Source organism: Xenopus laevis, chromosome 3S, assembly GCF_017654675.1.
Source record: "Xenopus laevis strain J_2021 chromosome 3S, Xenopus_laevis_v10.1, whole genome shotgun sequence".
NCBI classification, from domain to species: Eukaryota; Metazoa; Chordata; class Amphibia; order Anura; family Pipidae; genus Xenopus; species Xenopus laevis.
The window spans coordinates 129,126,011-129,141,068 of NC_054376.1; the positions used below are offsets into that span (position 1 = coordinate 129,126,011).

The window sequence follows — 15,058 nt, forward strand, 5'->3', positions numbered from 1 at the left end:
GAGTCTAGAGCCAAGGGCTATGTCTGTAGTGACAAGGCAGTCTTTAACATGGATTGGAAAAGTCCCTCTTGTGATTGTCAAATTTGACCGATATGGAAATGAAGAAGACTTTGCCGTTTTTTCTCTCCCTATGGTATTACGGGATAGCGGCAATGTCAAATTGTCATAGGAGTCTAGGCAAAGGGCTATGTTGTTGACAGCAGTCTTTAACATGGATTGGAAAAGTCCTCTTGTGAGTGGTCAACTTTGACGATATGGAAATTTGCAGAAGACTTTTGTAGTTTTTTCCTCTACTATGGTATTACGGGATTAGCGGCAATTTTCAATTGTCACAAGTCTTAGGCAAAGGGCTATGTTGTTGACAGCAGTCTTTAAATGGATTGGAATGTCCTCTTTGATTGGTCAACTTTGCCGATATGGAAATGAAGAAGACTTTGTCCGTTTTTTTCTTCTCCCTATTGGTTATACGGGGATAGGGAAGTTGAGGCTACTTAGGCACAGGTCAGCACATGGCCATGTGTTGGAATGTTAGATTTTATCATGGAAGTGCTTAGGCAATGGGATATGGGACTGATAGCTCTTGTCATAGACGGCTGTGGGTCTTCCTATTCTTTGTATGGCAAGGAGGAATCTATAGTAGGCAAAAGGCTATGTTGTTTGACAGGCAGTCTTTAACATGGATTGGAAAGTCCTCTTGTGATTGGTCAACTTTGACCGATATGGAAATGAAGAAGACTTTGCCGTTTTTTCTCTCCCTATGGTATTACGGGATAGCGGCAATGTCAAATTGTCATAGAGTCTAGGCAAAAGGCTATGTTGTTTGACAGGCAGTCTTTAACATGGATTGGAAAGTCCTCTGTGATTGGTCAACTTTGACCGATATGGAAATGAAGAAGACTTTGCCGTTTTTTTTCTCTCCCTATGGTATTACGGGGAAATAGCGCAATGTCAAATTGTCATAGAGCCTAGGCAAAGGGCTATGTTGTGGACAGGCAGTCTTTAACATGGATTGGAAAGTCCTCTTGTGATTGGTCAACTTTGACCCGATATGGAAATGAAGAAGACTTTGCCGTTTTTTTCTCTCCCTATGTAATACGGGATAGGGACAGTTGAGGCTTACTAGGCACAGGTCAACACATGGACATGTTTTGGAAGGTTAGATTTTAATCATGGGAGTGCTTAGGCAATGGCTTAATTTGCCATAGAGCCTAGGCAAAGGATATGGACTGACAGCTCTTGTCATAGAATGCTGTGGGTCTTCCTATTTCTTTGTATGGCAAGGAGGAATCTATAGTAGGCAAAAGCTATGTGTTTTGACAGGCAGTCTTTAATATGTATTGGAAAGTCTTCTTGTGATTGGTCAATTTTGACCGATATGGAAATGAAGAAGACTTTGCCGTTTTTCCTCTCCCTATGGTATTACGGGATAGGGAAGTTGAGGCTTACTAGACACAAGTCAACACATTGCCATGTGTTGGAATGTTAGCTTTTATCATGGGAGTGTTTAGGTAACGGCTAATTGCCATAGAGGCCTTGGCAAAGGGGATATGTGACTCACAGTTCTTGTCATAGAAGGCTGTGGGTCTTCCTATTCTTTTGTATGGCAGGGAGGTATGTATAGTAGGCAAAAGGCTATGTTGTTTGACAGCAGTCTTAACATAGATTGGGAAGTCTTCTTGTGATTGGTCAATTTTGACCGATATGGAAATGAAGAAGACTTTGCCGTTTTTTTCTCTCCCTATTGGTATTACGGGATAGTGGCAATGTCAAATTGTCATAGAGTCTAGGCAAAGGGCTATGTTGTTGACAAGCAGTCTTTAACATGGATTGGAAAGTCCTCTTGTGATTGGTCAAATTTGACCGATATGGAAATGAAGAAGGACTTTGCCGTTTTTTTCTCTCCCTATGGTATTACGGGGATAGCGGCAATGTCAAATTGGCATAGAGTCTAGGCAACAGGGCTATGTTGTTGACAGGCAGTCTTTAACATGGATTGGAAAGTCCTCTTGTGAGTGGTCAAACTTTGACCGATATGGAAATGAAGAAGACTTTGTAGTTTTTCCTCTACCTATGGTATTACGGGATAGCGGCAATTTCAAATTGTCACAGAGTCTAGGCAAAGGGCTATGTTGTTGACAGGCAGTCTTTAACATGGGATTGGAATGTCCTCTTGTGATTGGTCAACTTACCGATATGGAAATGAAGAAGACTTTGCCGTTTTTTTCTCTCCCTATGGTTATACGGGGATAGGAAGTTGAGGCTTACTAGGCACAGGTCAGCACATGCCATGTGTTGGGAATGTTAGATTTTATCATGGAATGCTTAGGCAATGGGATATGGACTGATAGCTCTTGTCATAGACGGCTGTGGGTCTTCCTATTCTTGTATGCAAGGAGGAATCTATAGTAGCAAAAGGCTATGTTGTTTGACAGGCAGTCTTTAACATGGATTGGAAAGTCCTCTTGTGATTGGTCACTTTTGGACCGATATGGAAATGAAGAAGACTTTGCCGTTTTTTCTCTCCCTATGGTATTACGGGATAGCGGCAATGTCAAATTGTCATAGAGTCTAGGCAAAAGGCTATGTTGTTTGACAGGCAGTCTTTAACATGGATTGGAAAGTCCTCTTGTGATTGGTCAACTTTGACCGATATGGAAATGAAGAAGACTTTGCCGTTTTTTTCTCTCCCTATGGTATTACGGGATAGCGGCAATGTCAAATTGTCATAGAGCCTAGGCAAAGGGCTATGTTGTGGACAGGCAGTCTTTAACATGGATTGGAAAGTCCTCTTGTGATTGGTCAACTTTGACCGATATGGAAATGAAGAAGACTTTGCCGTTTTTTTCTCTCCCTATGGTAATACGGGATAGGGAAGTTGAGGCTTACTAGGCACAGGTCAACACATGGACATGTTTTGGAATGTTAGATTTTATCATGGGAGTGCTTAGGCAATGGCTAATTTGCCATAGAGCCTAGGCAAAGGGATATGGGACTGACAGCTCTTGTCATAGAATGCTGTGGGTCTTCCTATTCTTTGTATGGCAAGGAGGAATCTATAGTAGGCAAAAGGCTATGTTGTTTGACAGGCAGTCTTTAATATGTATTGGAAAGTCTTCTTGTGATTGGTCAATTTTGACCGATATGGAAATGAAGAAGACTTTGCCGTTTTTTCCTCTCCCTATGGTTACGGGATAGGGAAGTTGAGGCTTACTAGACACAAGTCAACACATTGCCATGTGTTGGAATGTTAGCTTTTATCATGGGAGTGTTTAGGTAACGGCTAATTTGCCATAGAGCCTTGGCAAAGGGATATGTGACTCACAGTTCTTGTCATAGAAGGCTGTGGGTCTTCCTATTCTTTTGTATGGCAGGGAGGTATGTATAGTAGGCAAAAGGCTATGTTGTTTGACAGGCAGTCTTTAACATAGATTGGGAAGTCTTCTTGTGATTGGTCAATTTTGACCGATATGGAAATGAAGAAGACTTTGCCGTTTTTTCTCTCCCTATGGTATTACGGGATAGTGGCAATGTCAAATTGTCATAGAGTCTAGGCAAAGGGCTATGTTGTTGACAAGCAGTCTTTAACATGGATTGGAAAGTCCTCTTGTGATTGGTCAAATTTGACCGATATGGGAAATGAAGAAGACTTTGCCGTTTTTTTCTCTCCCTATGGTATTACGGGATAGCGGCAATGTCAAATTGGCATAGAGTCTAGGCAAAGGGCTATGTTGTTGACAGGCAGTCTTTAACATGGATTGGAAAGTCCTCTTGTGATTGGTCAACTTTGACCGATATGGAAATGAAGAAGACTTTGCCGTTTTTTCTCTCCCTATGGTATTACGGGATAGCGGCAATGTCAAATTGTCATAGAGTCTAGGCAAAAGGCTATGTTGTTTGACAGGCAGTCTTTAACATGGATTGGAAAGTCCTCTTGTGATTGGTCAACTTTGACCGATATGGAAATGAAGAAGACTTTTGCCGTTTTTTCTCTCCCTATGGTATTACGGGATAGCGGCAATGTCAAATTGTCATAGAGCCTAGGCAAAGGGCTATGTTGTGGACAGGCAGTCTTTAACATGGATTGGAAAGTCCTCTTGTGATTGGTCAACTTTGACCGATATGGAAATGAAGAAGACTTTGCCGTTTTTTCTCTCCCTATGGTAATACGGGATAGGGAAGTTGAGGCTTACTAGGCACAGGTCAACACATGGACATGTTTTGGAATGTTAGATTTTATCATGGGAGTGCTTAGGCAATGGCTAATTTGCCATAGAGCCTAGGCAAAGGGATATGGGACTGACAGCTCTTGTCATAGAATTGCTGTGGGTCTTCCTATTCTTTTGTATGGCAAGGAGGAATCTATAGTAGGCAAAAGGCTATGTTGTTTGACAGGCAGTCTTTAATATGTATTGGAAAGTCTTCTTGTGATTGGTCAATTTTGACCGATATGGAAATGAAGAAGACTTTGCCGTTTTTCCTCTCCCTATGGTATTACGGGATAGGGAAGTTGAGGCTTACTAGACACAAGTCAACACATTGCCATGTGTTGGAATGTTAGCTTTTATCATGGGAGTGTTTAGGTAACGGCTAATTTGCCATAGAGCCTTGGCAAAGGGATATGTGACTCACAGTTCTTGTCATAGAAGGCTGTGGGTCTTCCTATTCTTTTGTATGGCAGGGAGGTATGTATAGTAGGCAAAAGGCTATGTTGTTTGACAGGCAGTCTTTAACATAGATTGGGAAGTCTTCTTGTGATTGGTCAATTTTGACCGATATGGAAATGAAGAAGACTTTGCCGTTTTTTCTCTCCCTATGGTATTACGGGATAGTGGCAATGTCAAATTGTCATAGAGTCTAGGCAAAGGGCTATGTTGTTGACAAGCAGTCTTTAACATGGATTGGAAAGTCCTCTTGTGATTGGTCAAATTTGACCGATATGGAAATGAAGAAGACTTTGCCGTTTTTTTCTCTCCCTATGGTATTACGGGATAGCGGCAATGTCAAATTGGCATAGAGTCTAGGCAAAGGGCTATGTTGTTGACAGGCAGTCTTTAACATGGATTGGAAAGTCCTCTTGTGAGTGGTCAACTTTGACCGATATGGAAATGAAGAAGACTTTGTAGTTTTTTCCTCTACCTATGGTATTACGGGATAGCGGCAATTTCAAATTGTCACAGAGTCTAGGCCAGTGATCCCCAACCAGTAGCTCTTGAGCAACATGTTGCTCTCCAACCCCTTGGATGTTGCTCCCAGTGGCCTCAAAGCAGGAGCTTATTTTTGAATTTCTGTGTTAGGAGCAAGTTTTAGTTGTATAAAAACAAGGTGCACTGCCAAACAGAGCCTTAATGTAGGTTGACAATCCACATAGGGGCTACTAAATGGCCAATCACAGCCCTTATTTGGCACCCCAGGAACATTTTTCATGCTAGTGTTGCTCCCCAACTCCTTTTACTTTTGAATGTTGCTCACAGGTTCTAAAGGTTGGGGATCCCTGGTCTAGGCAAAGGGCTATGTTGTTGACAGGCAGTCTTTAACATGGATTGGAATGTCCTCTTGTGATTGGTCAACTTTGACCGATATGGAAATGAAGAAGACTTTGCCGTTTTTTTCTCTCCCTATGGTTATACGGGATAGGGAAGTTGAGGCTTACTAGGCACAGGTCAGCACATGGCCATGTGTTGGAATGTTAGATTTTATCATGGGAGTGCTTAGGCAATGGGATATGGGGCTGATAGCTCTTGTCATAGACGGATGTGGGTCTTCCTATTCTTTGTATGGCAAGGAGGAATCTATAGTAGGCAAAAGGCTATGTTGTTTGACAGGCAGTCTTTAACATGGATTGGAAAGTCCTCTTGTGATTGGTTAACTTTGACCGATATGGAAATGAAGAAGACTTTGCCGTTTTTTCTCTCCCTATGGTATTACGGGATAGCGGCAATGTCAAATTGTCATAGAGTCTAGGCAAAAGGCTATGTTGTTTGACAGGCAGTCTTCAACATGGATTGGAAAGTCCTCTTGTGATTGGTCAACTTTGACCGATATGGAAATGAAGAAGACTTTGCCGTTTTTTTTCTCTCCCTATGGTATTACGGGATAGCGGCAATGTCAAATTGACATAGAGCCTAGGCAAAGGGCTATGTTGTGGACAGGCAGTCTTTAACATGGATTGGAAAGTCCTCTTGTGATTGGTCAACTTTGACCGATATGGAAATGAAGAAGACTTTGCCGTTTTTTTCTCTCCCTATGGTATTACGGGATAGCGGCAATGTCAAATTGTCATAGAGTCTAGGCAAAGGGCTATGTTGTTGACAGGCTGTCTTTAACATGGATTGGAAAGTCCTCTTGTGATTGGTCAACTTTGACCGATATGGAAATGAAGAAGACTTTGCCGTTTTTTTCTCTCTCTATGGTATTACGGGATAGCGGCAATGTCATAGAGTCTAGGCAAAAGGCTATTTTGTTGACAGGCAGTCTTTAACATGGATTGGAAAGTCCTCTTGTGATTGGTCAATTTTGACCAATATGGAAATGAAGAAGACTTTGCCGTTTTTTTCTCTCCCTATGGTTATACGGGATAGTGAAGTTGAGGCTTACTAGGCACATGACTATGTGTTGGAATGTTAGATTTTATCATGGTTGTGCTTAGGCAATGGCTAATTTGCCATAGAGCCTAGGCAAAGGGATATGGGACTGACAGCTTTTGTCATAGAAGGCTGTGGGTCTTCCTATTCTTTGTATGGCAAGGAGGAATCTATAGTAGGCAAAAGGCTATGTTGTTTGACAGGCAGTCTTTAACATGGATTGGAAAGTCCTCTTGTGATTGGTCAACTTTGACCGATATGGAAATGAAGAAGACTTTGCCGTTTTTTTCTCTCCCTATGGTTATACGGGATAGGGAAGTTGAGGCTTACTAGGCACAGGTCAACACATGGCCATGTGTTGGAATGTTAGATTTTATCATGGGAGTGCTTAGGCAATGGCTAATTTGCCATAGAGCCTAGGCAAAGGGATATGGGACTGACAGCTCTTGTCATAGAAGGCTGTGGGTCTTCCTATTCTTTGTATGGCAAGGAGGAATCTATAGTAGGCAAAAGGCTATGTTGTTTGACAGGCAGTCTTTAACATGGATTGGAAAGTCCTCTTGTGATTGGTCAACTTTGACCGATATGGAAATGAAGAAGACTTTGTAGTTTTTTTCTCTCCCTATGGTATTTCGGGATAGCGGCAATGTCAAATTGTCATAGAGTCTAGGCAAAGGGCTATGTTGTTGACAGGCAGTCTTTAACATGGATTGGAAAGTCCTCTTGTGATTGGTCAACTTTGACCGATATGGAAATGATGAAGACTTTGCTGTTTTTTTCTCTCCCTATGGTATTACGGGATAGCGGCAATGTCAAATTGTCATAGAGTCTAGGCAAAGGGCTATGTTGTTGACAAGCAGTCTTTAACATGGATTGGAAAGTCCTCTTGTGATTGGTCAAATTTGACCGATATGGAAATGAAGAAGACTTTGCCGTTTTTTTCTCTCCCTATGGTATTACGGGATAGCGGCAATGTCAAATTGTCATAGAGTCTAGGCAAAGGGCTATGTTGTTGACAGGCAGTCTTTAACATGGATTGGAAAGTCCTCTTGTGATTGGTCAACTTTGACCGATATGGAAATGAAGAAGACTTTGCCGTTTTTTCTCTCCCTATGGTATTACGGGATAGCGGCAATGTCAAATTGTCATAGAGTCTAGGCAAAAGGCTATGTTGTTTGACAGGCAGTCTTTAACATGGATTGGAAAGTCCTCTTGTGATTGGTCAACTTTGACCGATATGGAAATGAAGAAGACTTTGCCGTTTTTTTCTCTCCCTATGGTATTACGGGATAGCGGCAATGTCAAATTGTCATAGAGCCTAGGCAAAGGGCTATGTTGTGGACAGGCAGTCTTTAACATGGATTGGAAAGTCCTCTTGTGATTGGTCAACTTTGACCAATATGGAAATGAAGAAGACTTTGCCGTTTTTTTCTCTCCCTATGGTATTACGGGATAGCGGCAATGTCAAATTGTCATAGAGTCTAGGCAAAGGGCTATGTTGTTGACAGGCAGTCTTTAACATGGATTGGAAAGTCCTTTTGTGATTGGTCAACTTTGACCGATATGGAAATGAAGAAGACTTTGCCGTTTTTTTCTCTCCCTATGGTAATACGGGATAGGGAAGTTGAGGCTTACTAGGCACAGGTCAACACATGGTAATGTGTTGGAATGTTAGATTTTATCATGGGAGTGCTTAGGCAATGGCTAATTTGCCATAGAGCCTAGGCAAAGGGATATGGGACTGACAGCTCTTGTCATAGAAGGCTGTGGGTCTTCCTATTCTTTGTATGGCAAGGAGGAATCTACAGTAGGCAAAAGGCTATGTTGTTTGACAGGCAGTCTTTAACATGGATTGGAAAGTCCTCTTGTGATTGGTCAACTTTGACCGATATGGAAATGAAGAAGACTTTGCCGTTTTTTTCTCTCCCTATGGTAATACGGGATTCGGAAGTTGAGGCTTACTAGGCACAGGTCAACACATGGCTATGTGTTGGAATGTTAGATTTTATCATGGGAGTGCTTAGGCAATGGCTAATTTGCCATAGAGCCTAGGCAAAGGGATATGGGACTGACAGCTCTTGTCATAGAATGCTGTGGGTCTTCCTATTCTTTGTATGGCAAGGAGGAATCTATAGTAGGCAAAAGGCTATGTTGTTTGACAGGCAGTCTTTAATATGTATTGGAAAGTCTTCTTGTGATTGGTCAATTTTGACCGATATGGAAATGAAGAAGACTTTGCCGTTTTTCATCTCCCTATGGTATTACGGGATAGGGAAGTTGAGGCTTACTAGGCACAAGTCAACACATGGCTATGTGTTGGAATGTTAGCTTTTATCATGGGAGTGTTTAGGTAATGGCTAATTTGCCATAGAGCCTAGGCAAAGGGATATGTGACTCACAGTTCTTGTCATAGAAGGCTGTGGGTCTTCCTATTCTTTTGTATGGCAGGGAGGTATGTATAGTAGGCAAAAGGCTATGTTGTTTGACAGGCAGTCTTTAACATAGATTGGGAAGTCTTCTTGTGATTGGTCAATTTTGACCGATATGGAAATGAAGAAGACTTTGCCGTTTTTTCTCTCCCTATGGTATTACGGGATAGTGGCAATGTCAAATTGTCATAGAGTCTAGGCAAAGGGCTATGTTGTTGACAGGCAGTCTTTGACCTGGATTGGAAAGTCCTCTTGTGATTGGTCAACTTTGACCGATATGGAAATGAAGAAGACTTTTGTGTTTTTTCTCTCTCCCTATGGTATTACGGGATAGCGGCAATGTCAAATTGTCATAGAGTCTAGGCAAAGGGCTATGTTGTTGACAGGCAGTCTTTGACCTGGATTGGAAAGTCCTCTTGTGATTGGTCAACTTTGACCGATATGGAAATGAAGAAGACTTTGCCGTTTTTTCTCTCTCCCTATGGTATTACGGGATAGCGGCAATGTCAAATTGTCATAGAGTCTAGGCAAAGGGCTATGTTGTTGACAGGCAGTCTTTGACCTGGATTGGAAAGTCTTCTTGTGATTGGTCAATTTTGACCGATATGGAAATGAAGAAGACTTTGCTGTTTTTCCTCTCCCTATGGTATTACGGGATAGGGAAGTTGAGGCTTACTAGGCACAAGTCAACACATGGTAATGTGTTGGAATGTTAGCTTTTATTATGGGAGTGCTTAGGCAAAGGGATATGTGACTGACAGTTCTTGTCATAGAAGGCTGTGGGTCTTCCTATTCTTTTGTATGGCAGGGAGGTATGTATAGTAGGCAAAAGGCTATGTTGTTGACAGGCAGTCTTTGACCTGGATTGGAAAGTCCTCTTGTGATTGGTCAACTTTGACCGATATGGAAATGAAGAAGACTTTTGTGTTTTTTCTCTCTCCCTATGGTATTACGGGATAGCGGCAATGTCAAATTGTCATAAAGCCTAGGCAAAGGGCTATGTTGTTGACAGGCAGTCTTTGACCTGGATTGGAAAGTCCTCTTGTGATTGGTCAGCTTTGACCGATATGGAAATGAAGAAGATTTTGCCATTTTTTCTCTCCCTATGGTATTACGGGATAGGGAAGTTGAGGCTTACTAGGCACAGGTCAACACATGGCTATCTTCTTGTGATTTGTCAATTTTGACCGATATGGAAATGAAGAAGACTTTGCCGTTTTTTCTCTCCCTATGGTATTACGGGATAGGGAAGTTGAGGCTTACTAGGCACAAGTCAACACATGGTTATGTGTTGGAATGTTAGCTTTTATCATGGGATTGCTTAGGCAATGGCTAATTTGCCATAGAGCCTAGGCAAAGGGATATGGGACTGACAGCTCTTGTCATAGAAGGCTGTGGGTCTTCCTATTCTTTGTATGGCAAGGAGGAATCTATAGTAGGCAAAAGGCTATGTTGTTTGACAGGCAGTCTTTAACATAGATTGGGAAGTCTTCTTGTGATTGGTCAATTTTGACCGATATGGAAATGAAGAAGACTTTGCCGTTTTTTCTCTCCCTATGGTTTTACGGGATAGTGGCAATGTCAAATTGTCATAGAGTCTAGGCAAAGGGCTATGTTGTTGACAGGCAGTCTTTGACCTGGATTGGAAAGTCTTCTTGTGATTGGTCAACTTTGACCGATATGGAAATGAAGAAGACTTTTGTGTTTTTTCTCTCTCTCTATGGTGTTACGGGATAGCGGCAATGTCAAATTGTCATAGAGTCTAGGCAAAGGGCTCTGTTGTTGACAGGCAGTTTTTGACCTGGATTGAAGAGTCCTCTGTGATTGGTCAACTTTGACTGATATGGAAATGAAGTAGACTTTGCCGTTTTTCCTCTCCCTATGGTATCACGGGATAGGGAAGTTGAGGCTTACTAGGCACAGGTCAACACATGGCGATGTGTTGGAATGTTAGCTTTTATCATGGGAGTGCTTAGGCAATGGCTAATTTGCCATAGAGCCTAAGCAAAGGGATATGTGACTGACAGTTCTTGTCATAGAAGGCTGTGGGTCTTCCTATTCTTTTGTATGGCAGGGAGGTATGTAAAGTAGGCAAAAGGCTATGTTGTTTGACAGGCAGTCTTTGACCTGGATTGGAAAGTCCTCTTGTGATTGGTCAACTTTGACCGATATGGAAATGAAGAAGACTTTGCCGTTTTTTCTCTCTCCCTATGGTATTACGGGATAGCGGCAATGTGAAATTGTTATAGAGTCTAGGCAAAGGGCTATGTTGTTGACAGGCAGTCTTTGACCTGGATTGGAAAGTCCTCTTGTGATTGGTCAATTTGACCGATATGGAAATGAAGAAGACTTTGCCATCTTTTCTCTCCCTATGGTATTTTGTGATAGGGAAGTTGAGGCTTACCAGGCACAGGTCAACACATGGTAATGTGTTGGAATGTTAGCTTTTATCATGGGAGAGCTTAGGCAATGGCAAATTTGCCATAGAGGCCAGGCAAAGGGATATGTGACTGACAGCTCTTGTCATAGAAGGCTGTGGGTCTTCCTATTCTTTTGTATGGCAGGGAGGTATGTATAGTAGGCAAAAGGCTATGTTGTTTGACAGGCAGTCTTTAACATGGATTGGAAAGTCTTCTTGTGATTGAACAATTTTGACCGATATGGAAATGAAGAAGACTTTGCTGTTTTTCCTCTCCCTATGGTATTACGGGATAGGGAAGTTGAGGCTTACTAGGCACAAGTCAACACATGGTCATGTGTTGGAATGTTAGCTTTTATCATGGGAGTGCTTAGGCAATGGCTAATTTGCCATAGAGCCTAGGCAAAGGGGTATGTGACTGACAGCTCTTGTCATAGAAGGCTGTGGGTCTTCCTATTCTTTTGTATGGCAGAGAGGAATGTATAGTAGGCAAAAGGCTATGTTGTTTGACAGGCAGTCTTTAACATGGATTGGAAAGTCTTCTTGTGATTGGTCAATTTTGACCGATATGGAAATGAAGAAGACTTTGCCGTTTTTCCTCTCCCTATGGTATTACGGGATAGGGAAGTTGAGGCTTACTAAAGAGTGATTGAAGTTTATCAGAGCACAAGTCACATGATTTGGGGCAGCTGGGAAATTGACTATATGTCTAGTCCCATGTCAGATTTCAAAATTGAATATAGAAAAATCTGTTTGCTCTTTTGAGAAATGGATTTCATTGCAGAATTCTGCTGGAGCAGCACTATTAACTGATTCATTTTGAAAAAATTTTTTTTCCCATTACAGTATCCCTTTAAGGACACCAATAGTGATGGGCGAATTTGCACTGTTTCCTGCGAAACATTTTCTGACGCCGACAGCCGTTTTTACCGCCGGCGTCCATTTTTTTTATGACAGCAGCAATTTGGTGAATTTTCACCAGTGAATTTTTGCGGCCGTTTTGCAAATTTATTAGCTGGCGGCGAATCGCGCAAATTCACAGCGAATTGCCCATCACTAGACACCAATCATTTTCTGGCTTTATTGAGAAATCTGCAGGATGTCTCTAATGATGCAATACTAGTGATGTTTGATGTGTAAAGCCTCTACACCTCCATCCCACATGATGGCGCGTGGAGGCGGTCTGCGTCGAACTTGAATTAGATGAAATTATGGATGGGGCCCAGAAAAACTTTGTGTTGAAATGCTTGGAGATGGTATTACGCAATAACTATTTCCTATTTCAGGATAACTTCTACATGCAATTTAAAGGAACGGCAATGGGCTCTAATGTAGCCCCGTCATATGCAAACATTTTCATGAAAATAGATACATATACAGCAATGAGAATTTCGAAAAAAAAACCTGTGTAATTTGTTTACGCTTCATCGATGATGTGTTTGCTATATGGACAGGGCCACAGGAGTCCTTACTGAGTTTCCAGGAATATATTAATTCCGTTTTACCCCATATCAAATTTACTAAGCATGCTGATGTGCTTAGGATACCTTTTCTAGACACCATGGTAATCAAAGAGGGTAATCGCCTAGTGACCGATCTGTTTGTTAAATCAACAGATAAAAACACCTTTGTAAGAAAACTACCTGTGCGGCAGGGTCGTCCGCCGCACCATCGGCGGGGACGCCCGCCGCATGGTACTTAGCTCCGGCGCCATGTTGGTTCTAGGGCACGTGCGCACGCCTGTGCGCCTCTTAAAGGCGCAGGCGCGCTGGCGTGTTTGCTCCAGCGAGTTTTTGCGCATGTTTTGGTGCAAATTTTCAAAGCTATTTAAGGCCTATTCAGTGTACAGCCCCTTGCCCGTGATAGAACTTGTTTCTAGTGGTTCCTGAGCCTTGTGCATCCGATATGTTCTGTATCTTGTCTGTTTGATTACCAGTGTTTGACCCAGCCTGTTCCTGACTATTCTGCATTCTGTATCCTGACCCTCGTCTGCCTACGACAACTCTTCCTGCTTAACCCCTTGATTGACAACCCGGTTTGACCCTTGCCTGCCTGACGATTCTTGATATCTGCCTGCCTCGACCCTGCCTGTCTGACGATTCTCTTTGTGTCAAAATTTACTTCTGTGAGTGAAGAAGTAGCGAAAATTATAAGGAGACACTGAGGATTACTAAAGGATGGGCTACCAAAAATTTAATGTTTTAGACAGCCCCCAGTAATGTCTTACAAAAGGAACAAAACATTGGGGTCCCAACTAGTAAGATTGGGGGATTGTGGGTGGTCATGATAAAAAACAAATACTATTGCGGCCCAGGAAAAATTGATTATTTCCATGTCTATCCTGTAATTGCTGTTCCAATTGCCAGAGAGGAGACACCATGTACCATCCGAGAAAGGGTAACCCCATAAAAATCAAAGGGTATTATACCTGCACATCTACATATGTAATTTATATAATTAAATGCCCGTGTGGGCTCTTATATGTGGGACAAACCACGAGGATGATTAAAGAAAAGATAAGAGAGCATAAGTCAGCAATTAAGCTAAAGAAATTGGATTAGGCGGTTGCAGCAAATTTCACGGATAAAGACCATGGGGTTCGTCAATTAAAATCCCATGTAATAGACCAAGTCCCCACATCTCGTAGGGGGGGGGGTAATAGAAATAAAGAGAGAAGCAAAATGGATTTGCCTATTGGAGACTTTGGAACCCCATGGTCTTAACCGTGAATATGATCTACACCCAATCTTTAGATAAACCCTATACTTCTGGAAAAAGAATAATACAACAATAAAATAAATAAAAATTGTTTTTAAATTAAGTTGATTTTAATGTTTGTACAATTTTTATTTTTTTCAGAACATGGACTGGTCTGTAAGGATTATTATAAAAAACAGATGTATAAGGACTTTGAAATTGAATCAGAGATAGAAACCTAAAAGTAACAGAGAAAGGTAAGTGATACAATTGTGATCTTTTATTGTTTTGGTGGAGTAATGAGACATTGTAGCCAAGAGATGGCGCTGTGATAAAAGTATAAATTGTAACTTTGCAAACGCATCAGTAATTCGAAAAAGGGCTACAAGTGAGCCCAAAACATCATGTTGTTCCAGATCTGAAAGCCACATGCTAATAAAGGCTTTTTAAATTCAATATCCTGAATGGAGCTGTGTCATACATTGGAATATTAGTTGTAATAACTAGAACAGCAAATGTTCTCAATCTCCGTGTCAAGCACCGGAAATAAGCTCTAGTCTAGTCCAACCCCAAGCACTTTAAGCCCAAGTCTTGCAGTTTCAGAACCACTGCTAAACTATTGCACATAAGTCTATAATGTCAAATATTTTATTACTTTTTGTTGAACATTATTGAGGATTTTTGCATTATTATGGAGAAAGTTTATAAACCTATAAAATAAAGGCATTAGTTATTAGAGAAATAGTTTGCCGCACAAACCCTGCCCATAGACTTCAATGTATTGTGCAAAAACAAAAAAAAAAGTGGCCATGGGAAAAAAAAGTTGTGCGGTCATTACAAAAAACTCCTCAGCCGATATCTGGCAGGTTTGGAAATCCCGTTGGTTGAGGTCCACATTGGCACATTGATGCTGTTGATGTCTGATGGGTCTC

General features: G+C 41.6%; 1 long non-coding RNA gene across 1 annotated transcript in view; it reads left to right on the forward strand.

The window, feature by feature from the left end:
• Window positions 1–15,058, forward strand: part of LOC121402287 — an 84,074-nt gene that overhangs the window by 57,198 nt on the left and 11,818 nt on the right. The window contains exon 2 of the long non-coding RNA XR_005966720.1: window positions 14,289–14,383. This is a non-coding gene — a long non-coding RNA (uncharacterized LOC121402287). The remainder of the gene's footprint in view (window positions 1–14,288; window positions 14,384–15,058) is intronic.